This window comes from Cryptomeria japonica, chromosome 3, assembly GCF_030272615.1.
Source record: "Cryptomeria japonica chromosome 3, Sugi_1.0, whole genome shotgun sequence".
Taxonomy (NCBI): Eukaryota; Viridiplantae; Streptophyta; class Pinopsida; order Cupressales; family Cupressaceae; genus Cryptomeria; species Cryptomeria japonica.
Genome location: NC_081407.1, coordinates 594520413 through 594536336, shown reverse-complemented (window position 1 = coordinate 594536336; position 15924 = coordinate 594520413). Strand labels below are relative to the sequence as shown.

Sequence of the window (15924 nt, the reverse complement as noted above, 5' to 3'; positions counted from 1 at the left end):
TCAAGTTTGAAAGTTGATCAATCCATGTTTACAATTTTCACCAATGAAATGGTGACAATTGGCAACATAGGGTTGGTTGAGAGGAGATGTAAGAAGCATTAAATGCTTGAGAAGACTTCATGGTTACCCTAGGGGGTAAGGGTTAGGGTTAGGTTAAGGTTATCCATTGGATAAAGCTTTTACCCAAGAGGTAAACTCTTGTTCAAAGGATAAAGAAATAACCATGGTCAAAGCAATAAATGCTTGATGAGACCCCTGGGTTAGATGGAGGTTAAGTTAGGCAAAAAGTATCTAATCATGTCACTAAGGGTTAGTTAACCATTAATGGTTTGAAGACTTTGGGGACAAATTTGTAAGAGTCCTTCCAAATTTGGGGGGATTCAACAAGTTGGCTTGTTGAATGGATAAAGGCTTTAATGCCTTTTGAAAACTTTACTCCAAATTTGAGAAGTGACCTTCTCAAATTTAGGGAAAAGGGATAATGAATGGGTTTAAGGTTAATTGATTTGGATTAGATGACTTCTAGAAGAAATTAGAAATAGGGTTTAAGATGCAAGTGGGAGATGTAGGATTTTGCAAGTGGACGAGGAAAATAGAATTTAATTAAAATAAAGTTAATTTATTTCAATTTGGTTGCAAATTGGGAAATTGAATAAATTAGATTTATTCAATTTGGGGTAAACTATTTAATTAAATGTGAATTTAATCAAAAGGGGAGAGAAGGGATTTAATTCAACAAAATGATTTATCCCATTAAATGGTAAAAAGGGGTTGAGTGAATTTAAATAAATAAATAAAATTATTTATTTATTTAAATAGAGGAATGTGGGTGATTTAATTAAATAGAGGAATGAACATAAAATATTCATTTAGGAATATGGTCATTTTTATACGTCTACAGTAGCTAGGGCAAAGATGGTGAAGCATTTGAGGAGAGCGAAAGTAGCTTTGGATAGTGAAGAGGATGAGGTTTCCACTTAGGAAGTAGACAGAGGACAACAAAAGGTACTTGCAGACATATGTGGGGAGTTGAGGAGATCCTAGAGCTCATGTGCAAACAACAAGGTCATAAAGGCTTAAAAATTGTGTTGGTGTTTTATTTTTTTGTCATTTTAAAAAATGCAGAATGTAATTTCTACTTGTTGGGTGAGCTTGGAAGTTAATACCATAGGTAGATTGCTACAATTTTGATCTATGCAGCCATAAAATGTGGGTGGATAGACTGGTTTATGGCTCATCACTAAAATTTGTTTCATCAGTGAATAAGCCATTTTGAAGAATCTTAAAGGGTGTTGGCTCATACTAGCTATTAACTTACCAAAAGAAAAAAAAAATTTCTTCTAGATTCATATTAATCATTTTGTTTGAATTTTTCAAGTGATAGGCTAAGAAAATAATATCTATGTTTTCTATCATTTTTCATTTATGATAGATGTAATCAAATTACACACACACACACACACACACACATCTACATCCAATCAAGAATAAATAATTTTGGAAAAGTTATTTAATAATCTGTTCATCCTTTTCACCATTGAACGGGCATTTTGGGAAAATTTGCACAATGAAAACCCTAATGAAATTAGGCACTGTCCAACCAAGAGCTAGATAAATTCATATCAAAGATATAGTTTGAAATTGTAAAGTGATATAGAAAGAAAATAAATATCTATCTAGCATTGTCCAACTGACAAGTTAGATAAATTATCAGTTTGTCAATGTGCATCAGTTACCTATGTGGCCTCTTTATATCCATGTCATTGCAAATACTATGAGAAAAAAAAGTGATTCAAACAAAATAATTAGTTGATGGCCTTATAACCATATTGAAAAAGATTCTAGAATACTTGTTCAATTCTAATGTATGCATTTATCACCTCAATATGAACATAGCTACACTACTATTCCCCTCATTTGACATAGATTCATTAATAGTACAACACATTCATTCTTAAGAAAACTACAAGGAACACAAACAACAATACAAAATCCTTTCTATGAGTATGATTTTTTTAACCTAAAGTGCTATGTCATATTTTTGAAATATTATTTTGAGAATGGTACATCAAATTTGATAGTGTTTCATTTTCACTACTATCTTTTCATAGAAATTGTCATATAAGTATTATGTATAGCTTTAATAATTTAGCATTTAACTTATATATTCATATTGATTTTAATTTTAATTTACCTAATATCATTGAAAAAAGAAAAGATAGCACGTTCCTACCATTAAAAATGCAGTGATGCTTCATTGCTTTCACTTCTTAGATATGGTTGGTTGATTTAAAAAATAATAAAAATTGTTTATTCTTCGTTTTCTACAAGTCACCTCTTATTTTTATTTCATGTAAATGAGGGCATGTCCTTCCCTTGGATTTGAAATGGCGACTTCCGTAGTGTGATGGCACCCATGCTTCAAGATTTTCTAACATTTGCACATTGCTAACATCTCAAACTAACCCATTAATAAATGATTTATTTTTTACCATACTAGTATGCACAAGGCATGCAAACTATTTTGTAGAATGCTAAAAAATGAGATGCGATAATTTTCTCAAGCTATTCTTTGTAGTGTTCCTACCCCTTAAATGCATCTAGATCTTACATAGATAAAACCACCTTTAATTAATTTTATTTAGATTCATATTAATGATTTCATTTGAACTTATCAAGGAATAGGCTAACAAAATAAATATCTATGTTTTCTATCATTTTGCATTAATGATAGATGTAACCAAATTACACACACACGTCTGCATGCAATCAAGGAAAAATAATTTTTAATAATTTGTTCATCCTTTTCACCATTGAACACACATTTTAGAAAAAAATTGCACAATGAAAACCCTAATGAAATTAGGCACTGAGAAACCATGAGCCAAATAAATTCATATCAAAGATATACTTTGAACTTGTCAAGTGATAGAAAAAATAAATAAATATATATATAAAATTGCCCAACCATAAGCTAGATAAAATTATCATTTTGTCGATGTGCATTAGTAAGCTATGTGGCCTCTTTGTATCTATGTTATTGCAAATATAATAAAAAAATAATGTGATTCAAACAAAATTATTAATTGATGGCCTTATAACCATATTGCAAAAGATACTAGAATACTAGTTCTATTTCAATTTATGCATTTAACACCTCAATATAAACACGACTATGCTACTATTCTCTTTATTCGACATGGATTACTCAGTGGTACAACACATTCATTCTTAAAAAAAAAACAAGGAACATAAACAACAAAATAAAATTCTTTCTATGTGTATGATTTTTAGATCCTAACGTTCTATGTTATAGTTTTGAAACATTATTATGAGAATGATACATCAAGTGTGTTCCTACCATTAGAAAATCGATGTGCTTATATATTTCTTTCACTTCCTATATATGGTTGGTTGATTTGAAAAATAGGAAAACTATGTATTCTTCGTTTCTTGGAAGTTGCCTCTTATTTTTGTTTCCTGCAAGTGAGGGCTTGTCCTTCTCTTGGATTGGCGATGACAACTTCCATAGTGTAATGGCACCCATGCTTCAACATTTCCTAAATAGAATGCACAATGTTCAATGTGAATAGAGAGCATTTGCAATGCTAACATTTGAGTATAACCCCTTAATAAATGATTTATTTTTCTACTATACTAGTATGCACAATGAAAGCAAACTATTTTGTAGAATGCTAAAAATTAATATGCAATTATTTTATCAGACTATTCTTTGTAGTGTTCCTACCCCTCAAATGCATCTAGATCTTACATAGATAAAACCACCATTAAATATTTTTTATTTAGATTCAAATTAATGGTTCCATTTGAATATATCAAGTGATAGGCTGAAAAATAAATATCTACGTTTGTTATCATTTTGCATTTATGATAGATGTAATCAAATTACACACACACAAATTTTTGCATGTAATTAGGAACAAAGAATTTTGAAAAAGTTATTTAAATTTTTTTTCATCCTTTTCACCATTGAACAAGCATTTTGGGAAAATTTGCATGATGAAAACCCTAAGGAAATTAGGCATCGACCAGCCATGAGCCAGATAAATCCATAATCAAAGATATAGTTTGAACTTGTTAAGTGATAGAGAAAGGAAATAAATATATGTTGGCCCAGTTTGTCGTTGCATCAAAAGACCGATCTGTCAACACCCGATACAAACTGTAGAGATATGGATCACACGGGAGGTGGTTAGTCCCTTGTCATGAATCTCGAGGGTAGCGCTAACAATTTTGCCAACAATCTCCCCCTCTGTTGGAATCCAAGAAAACTGAGAGGGGGGCTAAATCAGTCTTCTACCGGTTAAGTAAAATTTAATTCCTTTAGATACTTTACTAATTAACCGTCGGTATGCATATAAACAAAATATAATGAAGAAAAAAGCAACCACAAAGATCAACACCATAACACCACAAATTTATACGTGGAAAACCTCAAAGAGGAAAAACCACGGTGGGATTTGTGACCCACAATATCTATCCACTGGCCAGTTGAATAAATATTACACACGATAGGGGTCTGCACATGCAGGAAGGCACACTGCCTAGAGCACATTGCTCATCACAAAGGAGTCTCACTGACTACAGATACAAAGTACTGAATTACAAACAAAATTCTGAACTCTGAGTGTGCACCAGATATGCTGGATGAGTTCCGGTTTAAGTACAAAATGTATCGGTTATCATTGTCTCCTTCCTTACCGATAACCTTGTTCGCTTCCCAATCCTTTCCACAAATAACCAAGACCGACAATAAATCAATTATGTCGATCAAGATCTTGCTCGCATAATATCACATGACCTGTCACATCTATATATCAAAATGACCTAGCCGGACTGACTTATATACCCTTTACATACATAAACATGAATGCCTTATGCCGGCTTACAATCATATTACAAAAGATAAATACATGTCGGCTTAGACAAAAATATAAACATTAATCTTCATGACTGTTGCCACTAAAACCTTTGCCGGATCAATCTTCTATGTCGGCCTCCAAATATCGGTTCCTAGTTTGCCTGTTTCCCTTGCTTGTTGGTTTCCTTGAATGCTAGATGTTAAACCTTCAATACCAGAGGATACCAGATAAGTATCCAACCCAAAATGATGTGTGTTTCTATCAATGACAACACCATAAGCCCAGATGAGTGTCAATTGCCAACAATCTCCCCCTTTGGCATTGATGGCAACACTCATGTAAAAAATGAATCAATGAAATGTTGTTCTGGTTCGTGTCCACAAACTTCTCAAAACTGATATCAGAAAGCTACTCCCCCTGAGCTATACATTACTTCTTATGTCCCTTAACATTTTTCACATCCAACCTCTCCCCCTTTGATAGCAATGCTAAAGTTGAGGCAAATAAATGAAAGAATCAAAATTGTGTTTACCAGATCTAGATGTACTTGAATATATCCGAGTAAGCACCCTTAAAAAATGACAAATAAGTGTCCCAACCAGATTTTAAAGTTCCCAAAATTGATACAAACCCATTCAGAATGTAAGTGTGCAATTCTTCTTCTGTTAATGTTGCCGGTGTGGGCATATTCATATGTTCCATACTTTCCCGCTTATGAAGTAACAAAGTATTAAGTTGGGGACTTACTAAGACTCTCAATTCTCTTGCCCGCCAGATTAACTTGTCCTTGTCCTTCTCTAAAGCTGAAATTTTTGACTCTAAAAGCAAAATTTGACCATCAATAGTGCTGGTCAATGACTCATTACCATCAAAACTAACTACAAGTTGTTCTATTTTGTCCTTATCCTCCTTAATTTTATTGTCCAAGTCTGATGTTAGTTTTGTTGTGTTAGTGCAAGACCGGTATATGCGACTACATTGGTGAAGTGCTTCATCAATCCTTGTTATTTCTTCCGTCAGCTTAGTTTTGTCCGATGTGATCATATTATCACAAGTGACCTTCCTAGCTACATTGTATCTTTCCACCAACTACCGGTTTGACACTTGTTGAAGAGTTTTGTACTCTTTTTCAATATGCTCAGTCAAACCTTTAAGCCTACCAGAGGGACTGGTTGCTTGATTAACCTTGTGTTCTGGTGCAAGCTGTTGCAGGACTAGAATGGCCTGCGCAATCACCTACTTATCCTCAGATCCTTCCTTCATTAACTTCTAAGTTGCAACAAAAATTAACTCAAAACTGCTCAACTGCTCTATGTTCTTCTCTCCAAAATGCCTAAAATCTACTTGACTGGATGTGTCAAGTGCCAACACCCTCGACGTTACTTGAGAGGACTCAAACTCATGACCCAACGTTCTGATACCAATTGTTGGCCCAATTTTTTGTTGCGTCAAAAGATCGATCTGTCAGATATGGATCACACAGGAGGTGGTTAGTCACTTGTCACGAATCCCAAGGGGAGCGCAAACCATTTTGCCAACAATATATATCTAGCATTGTCCAAGTACAAGATAGATAAATCATCAGTTTGTCAATGTGCATTAGTAACCTATGTGGCTTCTTTGTAGATTTGGCCTCTAGTGTCCATTTTGGATGAATGAAAAGAAAAAAATGACTTTCACAAAGCTTCTAAATCCTATGGTAATCTTAGATTTGACCCAACAAGCTTTGATTTTTACCTATAATACAAGGCCACAAAAATAAAAAAACCCCAATATGCACAAAAAAATTCTCAAAATGACTAACCAAAGGCACTCTAAAAGCTTTGATACCATGTTAGAGTTGGCTATGAAGGTAACCACCCAAGATCTAGAGGCCTAATGGAAAAAACAATCTAACAAGAGAAGATAAATATGACAATAACAAACTCTTTTCCTATCAAGATGCAATAGAATGTGCATAGGAGACCCCTTGGTTAAATAGGCCAAGGTGAAATATAGGAGTGCATAAGATTATGATAAGTATCTTAATCTTATGACATGGTACATAAAGTGATAACTTCATACCCACCTAAAGTAAAAAAATTGATAGAGTAATACATCCACTAAATGTGGATCACCCACCTGAGGTAGAAAAGTGATAACATGATAAAACCAATAAAGGTGGAAGTTCCACATGAGGTGCAAAGTGATAATATGATAATACCACTAAAAGTGTAAATTTTCCTATGTGGTCCCTAAGTAAACTTAAGTGACATGTGTGATTAGGACCTCGGAGAAGAACTTACTAGGTACAACACTTAAACTCACCTATAAATATATCAAGTGATAGACGAAGAAAATAAATATCTATGTTTGCTATCATTTTGCATTTATGATAGATGTATCAAATTACACACACACACACACACACACACACACACACACACACAAATGTCTGCATACAATTAGAAACAAAGAATTTTGGAAAATTTATTTAATAATTTGTTCATCCTTTTCACCATTCAACAAGCATTTTGGGAAAATTTGCACAATGAAAACCCTAATGAAATTGGGCATTGGCCAACCATGAGCCAAATAAATTCATATCAAAGATATAGTTTGAACTTGTCAAGTGATGGAGAAAGGAAATAAATATCTATCTAGCATTGTCTAACCACAAGCTAGATAAATCATTATGTTCTCTATGTGCATTAGTAACCTATGTGGTCTCTTTGTATCCATGTTATTGCAAATATTATGAGAAAAATAATGTGATTCAAACAAAATCATTGGTTGATGACCTTATAACCATATTGCAAAAGATACTAGAATACCAGTTATATATCAATTTATGCATTTAACATCTTAATATAAACACAACTATGCTACTATTCTCTTCATTCAACATGGATTATTCACTAGTACAACACATTCATTATTAAGAAAACTACAAGAAACATAAATATTGGAATGAATTTTTTTCTATGAGTATGATTTTTAGATATTAAAGTGCTATGTTATGTTTTGAAATATTATTATGAAAATGATATTTTATTAAACAATTTAATACCTTATTTATGTTTTTTAACCATTATAATATTAAAAGTTTGAAACAAAAGATATAATTTCAAATTTGAAGCAGATTGAAAACATTGATAAATAAAAAAATATTACATAATTAAACCTAAAAACATTCAATAACTATAATACTACTTCCCGCCTAATGCCTTCATTTGGGTTCATGATAGGAACGCTTTCGGTTGCAGGGGTTTTCTTTTGCATCGCAGCCTTGGCTTCGGCAGATCCCTGGTTAAGATATTTCAGTTGAAAAAACATGCTACCGTTAAGATATTTCAGTTGAAAAAAAGCATGCTACCGTTAATAAACACGCTCCATAGATGGATATTGCAGCTGAAAAAAGCATGCTACTGGTTCGAATCCACCCGTTGAAAAAACTTTCTACCGTTAAGATATTTCAGCTGATAAAAAGCATGCTACCGTTAATAAACACGCTCCATGGATAGATATTGCAGCTGAAAAAAGCATGCTACCGTTAACAAAAACACGCTCCTATTCTTTAGCCTATTATATATATGGCCGTTGATTTAGAAGAACAGCTCATTCACAATGTTTAGAATCATCTCGGGAGGAATGCTCAGTATTTCCCTGCGGAAATTGATTCTTTATGTTCTAGCTATGTGGACTCCTCTGGTTATTGCTGCTCCAAGGCCATAGTGAGCATGGAGATGAAATATTTTAGGGAACTGAATTTATAGATTCTTGGCATAGTGCTCGATGCCCTTTCCTGCAAGGGGGTGAATTTGCCATTTGGTGTGCCCTATCTGCGGAGGAATGTTGTCCGAGGGAGTGATGCCTCCAACGCCTCAGATTTCATCCGCATCACCAATCATCTGCGGAGGAATGTCGTAAGTCCCACATACTCAACTCCTACAAAGGAATTCTTGAGTTTAATTACTTAAATTGATGTGCTGGTTTTTCCTCTTTTCTGTTTCATCTGTTCAATGGATATATGTTTTTGATAAGGTGATTTTTTAATTTCAAGAAACATAGAATTATATTTTATGACATGTAGAATGTAATCATATTTTATTTTTATGACATGAATGTTAACTTTCCCAACAGAGAAGAAAAAGATTTTGTTGAGCGATAGCATTTGAGACATTCTGACTCATCTCTGTACTCTGTAGTGATTGTCTGCAATCTAGGATCTCTGTTAACATTTCATTAGTTTTTAAATATTAAATTAATGTTTGGCAGCAATTGAAGAAGTTGGTCTGCAATCTAGGATATCTTTTGCTTGTTGAGTCAACTCCTTTCCTTGGGCACCTAGCCGAGTCATCCCCTGTCTGCAACGAAGGACTTGATTGCTCTGACTTTATCCAGCTGAAGATGTTCCTAGATACTTGCGAAAACGGATGACTTGCTTAAATTGTCCTCTATATCTTCTCACCTACCTTCTAACTTACCAATTGATCCCTATATGCTTGCAACTATCGAAAACTCCTCCAAACTATCATGACTACCCCCTCCCTGATTTCGGGTCATTCGACAGGTGACTTGAAGATCATCAAATCCCTTAAGAGGGTGTAGGATATTCCCTAATACTAGTAGCTGCCACTTGTTTGATTCACTAAAGCATCTTTTTCTCATGCTTTCAACATATATTGTTCATCTGATACCCTTTGAGGTCTCTGTCAAGTTCAGTTTGCTGTTAGGTTTGTCATCTCTATCCTTCAAACACCAAAAAATCTTCATGAGAACTTTAGTGAGTATCATAGCACCTTACTATTGCATAGTGCATGGTCTTTTTATATTCACTACTCTACTGTCATGCCTCTACCGTACATTTTTGTCATTTATCTCCTAAATGTTTTTCTCTTAGATCAGTGTTTGGGCCTTGGTACAGTTATCATACTGTATCTGTATGATAAAAACTATCCACTTTTTCCAACAGTACATAGAACTTGAAGAAAGAACTCACAGACTTTGTCTTGCGACTGTTATGTGTGAAGTGCATTTGTCCTTATGATTAGGTATCTGGACTGCCACTATATGCTTAGCAAGGTAATGGAACTCTTGATATGCTTTGTCATTTGTGGCTTCTTGACCCAGACTTTGTCAAAATATTATGTCCTTGTGCTTGTTTTATGATCCTTGGACTATTATGCACTGTTATTTATTACTGCCATCCAAATGGCCAATATTTCATTTGGTTTAATTTATCACTTCATCATATACTCTGTCAATGGCCCTGTCATATGCACTAAACCACCTCTACCTATAGTGTTTTGACCCATATGTCTCATACCTTCATAGCAGGTTTGTTCACTATCATGGTTCATTTAACAATGTCTTCCAACCATACTTACCATATCAATATTCATCCTTTTGGTGTTCACTCAAACATACGGGTTCTAAAGAGAAGTTTGACTGTGGTACTTGCTATCTTTTCTCTTTGTCTTCTATGCTCTTATTGATTATTGAAAGCTTTGGCCTCTGTCATACGTCTTTCATGATGCACTCCACAAGTCCAAGTACACTATCACTGATCCTTTGTCCTACTTAACCTTTTCAACTCTGTCATTGTCTTGGTCATGCTCTCTGATTTCAATGTATCATGATGGATACATAACCTCGGTCGAGGCATGCAAGTTTAGTGAACTGAGCATGGCAGACTTTTTACTTTGCAACAAACTCTCTTCACTGCAACTCCAAAGTATTTCATTACCTCTGTCACTGCACCGAAGCCTCTTAATAACTAAACCATATCACTTCAGTTTCAAGCATAAGTAACCATACATAGAACTATGTTTCTTTGGTTCCATCTAAAATACATTTTTTTGATTCAAAAAAGGATTGGTTTGCGTTCATGGCATACAGTATGAAGAGGTTTTGGAAGAAGTGTGTAGTATTTTCACGTTTACTACCGTGTTCCTCAAGATGAGCAAATATTCTCTTGAAAATGTCTACAACACTTGGAAACATAAAGTTTGCATTGTGCACACTACATAGGTACTCCTTTAACATCGCAGGATAATATTTCCAAATCTCTCGATATATAAGCTCTCTTACAACATCCCTTGTTAATCTCCTTTTTCTTTTAAGAAAAGTAGCTTCATCCCATAGATTTTGTATCTCCTGTAACAACTGCCCCTCAGTTCCTACTAATTAGTTTATGTTGAAAAGATTGATTTAGTTATGGGTTCTATTCTGATAGCATTTCATGCATGTGAGATAAGCGAACCTAAAAACTATAGGCTAAGACCTTTTGATGTTATGATTCTTCATAGTGGTTCCAAGTTTTAAGGCACTCAATTCATCAATATGAAATCCTAATATCAAATTACTGTACCTTTCAGTGCCCATTTTTCTTTTTAATCTTTTCCTCTCTTTCAATTTATAAAAATAGAATCACATTAAATTAAACCACAAACTTTGAATACAATATTTGAAGTTGCAATGACACATACAAATATAAATTATTGTAACAACTACTTTTAATTTATTAGACTCTTTATCTTTCTACATTGCATACCTATAAATTCACATGTCAATATATAATTTTATTTATAGATAATGAACAAATAATTTTATGCTAGTGCAAAAGATCGGGATTACTGTACCTCATAGCTCCATCAGAATCCATATATGTTGCCTCCAAATCTGCCCTTGTTGTCTTGCAACTTCAAACCCAATGCACCATAGGCTCTTTCCGTCTCATTTCCACACTAACTTCATACCATGCATCATCATAGAAAAGCTTTCCTCTCATTGTAGGCAAGGAGGGTGCTAGCCTCGATTGTGGAATTTGGATTTACACATGCCAATTGTATTTGCTTGAAATTTTATTCTGTGGAGATCATGTGACCACCCTTTTCATTTCAACAATTCACATCGTTCTCTACATGCCTCCAACTTATCTTGTCGAACTCCCAGACACCCTTCTGGTCTTTTCTACTCCTATCCACCTCTGCATCTCATGTCTCGGGGGTGATATATCTCAGAGTACCTGAAATCATGCCCTTTTCTTTGTATTTCCTTAGCAGCAATAGCTTGGTTTTAATCTCCTATGCCCTGCGTTTTGGCTTCATCCCATTTCTTCTTCTTATCTGCACGAGTTTTGCTTTGTGGTTTTCTCCCTAAATATCTCCCTCTATCCTCCACGAAATTCTTCTCTCCTTTTGTGCTTTAATGGCCATCCATCCGCTGTCTGGAAGCTCTCATTATTGCCCAATTAAGCATGTAAGGTATAGTCAAAAGTTCTATAGTTTTTCTTTTTATTTTGTCACAAACTAATAGCGTTGGCTTGGAAATTTCCAAAGCCTTTAAGGGATCATGCAGACCCATGCTTTCCTTCTGTAGGCAATCAAGTTAATGGAACATGGATACCCATGTCTTCATCTTACCTTGTTGACTTTTATGAATGTTAATACCTCTACCTATGGTGCTGCAAGTGAAGCCAAGTTGCTTATACCTTCGCATTTACTTTGTCTCCTCCATCCTCTTCTTTCTTGTCTTCTAAAATGTGTTTTCCGTTTAACAGTATTGATGACTTCACTCAAACCCTTAACCCTTTTTTATGGAGGTTTTTCTTATCTAGGGTTTGGACAAGTTTTGAAGTTTACAAAAGGCTCTTCTTTTCTCAGCACCACTATACCACAGAGAACGATGACGATCACAAACTTATTTACCATTCAAGGAACATTTGGGATACTTGGGACTCCATACTTAGACATTTTGTAGGCTACTACCATCTTATGGGCTTACTCAGTGAGGGGCCTATGGATGACCTTTTAAATGTTCTCTTGAAATATGCTCTGCTACCTTCCTTCATGTAAGTTCTGTCATAGGCGACTTCTTAGAACCCTTATTCAAAACCAATATTGTTAGAACCCTGTCTTCAAACACATTAGATTGTCAAGCAACCAATCTTAGCATCTGTCTTCCTTATGATCAAGCCATATTTCCTCATGTTACTCATCTTGATATTAAGAGATCTAACCGGAACAATGTATATCATGGGGTTTTCATCTTAATGATGACACAAGATCTTTGATCACAGGATTCTTGACCAAACTTTGGATAGGGTTCTGCCCTTTAGCAAGGTTTTTCATACATTATTTATCACATGGTTTGAATGCTCATAATAACAAAGATTCTGTCACTCCCTTAAGACCTCATGGGAAATATAATCTTCAGCTCAAAGGAGGTGCAATGTACATTTGAATATTATCTGTATGGCAATAACAGTTTTCATTGAGAGATCTTAATCAATCTACTTTGTGGCTAAGATTTATTTAGCTTGAGATGTTTTTGTCTAAATTTTTTGTTGTCTAACAGGACTGATTCTGCAAAAGGAGAACCAGTACATATATTAGCTTATTACGGTAGCTGTGGACCAGCAAAATTTTTCAGAGGTAGAAGAATGCTCAGCCAATATAATAGAGGGCAGAAGCCATGTTACCGAAGCTTAAACCTCTGAAAATGGGAGAATGTTTCATGCATTGATGGGAGATGGTGTAGCCCCAGGAAAACTGCAATGATGTAGATAATATAAAGCAGGCATTTAGCAAATGCCTACTTATGCTAGGTATGGTACATCTAATACCTCATTGTTTTTTGGGATTACATAGACAATCCAAGTTCCTGATTTCAAATTGAATATTCAATGTCCAATAAATAGGTGAGTGAATCTTGCTAATAGTGGAGTGAATTTTAAAATAAATTAAAATTTATTGTGAACTTCAATGTATATATCATTAATAGTAATGTTAGTATACAAATTTTTTTTGTTGGATTTACATTGTTATAATCCAGAATAGTCAATCTTGCTCACCATATTTAAATTTTTAGATCTCAGTCACTTTGTACAGTCTAACAGAGCATATAGATCAAGTCTGTAGTCTTATAATTTATAATACAGACTTGAGACTGCATTCAATTGCAATTCATTCACAATTTCATGAAGTTTGAAATCTGTATCATTCTTGAACCCAAAAGTCCATATGAATCTTGCTTCACCAGATGTTGTAAATTCACTTTATACAGCTTAATATGGATTTTGGATTTCAAACCTCTGATTACCATATACAGCTTAGCTTTCCATCTCTGCATATAATATGTAAAGTCTTTTCAGACCTAAACTAGAATATCAGTTTTGATTGATTGCAGAACTCAAGTTCACAGTTTAGCTGAGTATAACTGAGCATAAGTTTGTAAGTGTCCACAGTTTAACTGAGTATAAGTTTGTAAGTATACAGTTTAACTATCTACATCACAAGGATTATTCAGTTTTCCCTATACCTTAGTTTAGTTTTCATTAATGTCTATTACTTATTCAGCCATGTTGCTTTGGGTTGGGTAATATTTATCATAGAGATTTTTGAACTTTTCTTACATTATTCATTTTTCCTGTTGGCTCTTGCTTTTCGTTACTCAGCCATGTTTGGGGATTCAAGGTTTGGGTATATTCATCATGGGCATTATTTAGTTTTCCCTACACCTTGGTTTAGTTTTCACAATTGTATATTAATTTTCCGTAATCTGCCATACTGATTTGGGGTTGACATCATAGGGATTATTTTAAGTAAATTTTGGTAGTTTATTTTCATGATTTTACGTGGTTTGAGTTGTTTTTGTTTTGTTTTGGGGGGATATGTCTGTTCAAAATGTGGACATTATAGACAGCCCAAAAGCAAAGACTGCATCTGCCAGATTCGAAACTTTCTATCAATTTAAAAACATTGTTCAAAATAGGCTTTTCAATTAAACATCTGGATCAAGTATGTGCACACATTTTAGGGGTGACTCTATACCTGCCTTCTGAGGAGAAGACGGTAGAAAACAAAAAGCAAGGCGTTTCTTACCTGAGTCAATTGAAGGAGGACAACTCTTCATAATGAAGAAAGTAACGTTTTAAACTTCATCTCGCATTTTGAATACTTTAAATTCTTTAAAATTGCATGAGTAAGGTGTCATTGTGGTCTTATAAACTGTTTTGGACGTTTTGGTCTCAAGGGTGCAAATAAATTGACAACATTTTCGTAGTCTACCAAAATGCTATTATGGGTCATCAAAACTAACCAGATCAGCCAAGGATTTACCATCTACCTACAATCTTAGAGGTTCAATAAGTGCGATTAAAAATTTAAGGCTATTTTGTTTCAAGTTTCAAGTTTTTATATGGTCTATCAAAATGTTTTTACCAGTCTGTTTAAAATCAGCTTTTACTAATTTTGTAAGTAATAAATCATAACCCAATAAGATCTCTTTGTGATTCCAGGAGAGCAGCCACATACTTTACTTATCAAGTGTGCAATATTAGATAATTTTGGATCTGGTTCAAGCATTCGATGTGGCAGAGGCAGTCGGCAGTCTGTAGAGTGATGCCTAGAGTTTCTCAATTGTTTTTGCAGTCAATGCAGATCAGATTTTTAAATTTACTGTTGCACTTTTTCATCATTTCTTTTGAATCGGTCAACTTATTTGTAAATGGATATGTAAATAGATTTGTTGTTTAATAAATGTCTTTTTTTGGGGGGGAGGGGTTGAATTGGTCCCCCTGCTCAAGGCTGCAGAGAATGGTCCTTGATCATGGTCATTTTTTTCAGCCTAGTGTTTCTGTGTTGATTTTTTATATTTTCTTTTTTTATTACATAATTTTTTAATTTTATGTTAAGCAAAATATGTGAAGTGTATGTTTGAACAAGACATGTGTGAAGTGAAATAATGTTGCATGTAATGTCTTTGAACTTTCACATTCACTTATTTCAGTATTTGAACTTCAGCATTTATTTGAAGATGTTTGAAAAGTGTTTGAAGAAATTAATATGTGAAACAAACAAACTACATGTGAAATGTGTTTTAACTATGACAACCACTTTGTTGCGTTTGTAATTTAGCATTTGTGTGTAAGTTTGAATTTTTATTCTCACCTTATATTAAGAATCTATTAACTTTTAAATTCACTTATGTTGTATGTTTGAACTTTGCAGTCACACTTCTTATATTTGTACTTTGACATGTTTTAACTCAAGTGTTT

The 15924-nt window shown here is 34.1% G+C and overlaps 1 long non-coding RNA gene across 1 annotated transcript; it reads left to right on the top strand.

Annotated features, from left to right (window-relative positions):
* The first annotated feature begins 8111 nt into the window (after nucleotides 1–8111).
* Nucleotides 8112–15576, top strand: LOC131078641 (uncharacterized). Its single transcript, XR_009113813.2, has 3 exons — nucleotides 8112–8788; nucleotides 13224–13473; nucleotides 15166–15576. It is a non-coding gene; the product is annotated as an uncharacterized LOC131078641 (long non-coding RNA).
* The last annotated feature ends 348 nt before the right edge of the window (nucleotides 15577–15924 follow it).